The 1,844-nt window shown below is 39.8% G+C and overlaps 1 long non-coding RNA gene across 1 annotated transcript; it reads right to left on the minus strand.

Annotated features, from left to right (window-relative positions):
- Positions 1-429: 429 nt before the first annotated feature.
- On the minus strand, positions 430-960 carry LOC123091856 (uncharacterized). The gene is made up of 2 exons (XR_006443608.1): positions 707-960; positions 430-618 (listed from the first exon to the last, which is right to left on the minus strand). It is a non-coding gene; the product is annotated as an uncharacterized lncRNA (long non-coding RNA).
- Positions 961-1,844: the final 884 nt, after the last annotated feature.

Here is a 1,844-nt window from a genome sequence, read left to right on the forward strand (position 1 = left end):
TGTAATCACGGTGTTACGAATTTTCGGACAGACGAACCGAAGGGGTAAAGTTGCAGGTTCGCTATGCTAGGGATATGTGGCAGACGAACGGACCGCGCATTCGGATTCGTCCCGTCGTTTTGAGCAACTTTCATGTACAGAGTATTTTCATCCGGGTTACGGTTTATTTTCTATGAATTTTCTAAATTTTAAAACATATTCTGAAATCTTTATATTTAGTTTAACTAGATGACTCGTTGCGCCAATGGCGCAAAGGCTGAGAGGGAGCCAAGTATTGTGAGAATATTTACACACCCAAGTCAAAGACCAAATGTGGCCAACACTCCTGCATCCTCTGCTTGGAAGCCGCCTTTTTCTCACCGGATCTAACATAGATACATGATTCTTCAGGAGAAATTTTAGAGAAAATATAAAGCATGGAACGCTTCATTGAGACCATACCACCATATCTTCATTTAGTTTCTTTGGAAATCTAAAGGTCTAAGAGGATGGTACATGTGAGAAGCTGTGAATCCACAACAAAAAACTAAACTAACTTCCAAACAAACATTTCAAGTTTGGAAGCCACAAAGAAGCAGCCCAGATCTCTCGTTGTAGTGCAGGTACATGTCCTTAATCCTGCATCCACAGCCCATAATTTTTCAACACCTAAATCCACGAAATCCAACCAAAGGAAATCATGGCAGAAACATGCGCCATGGCTTACGTCTCCGAGAAGGACTTCTTGGCATTCTTGTGCAGGTTGGACACAGCAATCCTCGCTACGAGCTGCAGAAGAACCACACAGGCACCTTCCTTCACCTTGCCCTTGGGGAGGAGGAGGGCAACACTTGCAGCGCCGCAACAAGGCTTGCTCCGAGTGTAATCATCATCATTCTTAGATACCTAAACAAACAACCAAAAAAGAACAGGTTATGAGCAATCAAAAAAGATGAATTACACGCACGAAATAATATTATTCATTTGACAATTAGTCCCAAACAGAGATGACACAGCCGCTTCTCTAGGAGTGCCCATACGATTCGAGTTTAAATTTCAACACTATTTTTCCAACCCATATAGCACACAGTATTTATGTATGCGTCTCGGAAAGGAAAGAAGCTTAAATCCCAGTCTCAATACAGCCAAAACTACATCGAGATACATTTCTTCAACGAATCACAGAAGTGCAAGGCTAACATTAAATTATAAAGACTATATCCCTCCTTCCCCACCAAAATGTGGCCACATTTAGGCTTTGTCATCCCTTAACTAAATTTCAAACCTTTTGAAGATCACAACCAAATTTACTTTCTTAGAAACACCACCATGTAAAACACAGTAAGCATTCTAATACAAAGGTGTGCTCTTACATTGATATGCCCAGGATTAGATCTCCTTAAACCTTACTATACAATGATACATCTCTGGGATATGAAACGGACAATCCTACTGAACATAATCATGTTTGTGGAAAAGATAAAGGATTAATGCTAACTAATGCATGATGTTTATTAAACAATTAGCACCTGAATGCAAACCTAAGGGCCTCTGCGTAGCATGATAAGGAATAAGGATATTAAATGTTCAATCTGATTCTTTTGCTATAAATAATGCCTCAAAGTAATACTATAAGGAAGGAACAAAATAGGAAGAGATGGGGTACCATGCTCTCACCTACAATAATTTCCTTCCATCTATGGGTTTTCCCTAGTACTGATCAAACCATCTTTAAATAGCAGTGCTGACGCCAATTTTTGTTCAACACGCCAAGAGGAACCCAACAAATACACCTGCAAGCAATAAAAGATGGGTTAAAAGTTCACCCATCTAAGCAGGTATCCAACTAAAATCAGAAAAAAAAG

Source organism: Triticum aestivum, chromosome 4B (assembly GCF_018294505.1).
Source record: "Triticum aestivum cultivar Chinese Spring chromosome 4B, IWGSC CS RefSeq v2.1, whole genome shotgun sequence".
In the NCBI taxonomy this organism is placed as follows: Eukaryota; Viridiplantae; Streptophyta; class Magnoliopsida; order Poales; family Poaceae; genus Triticum; species Triticum aestivum.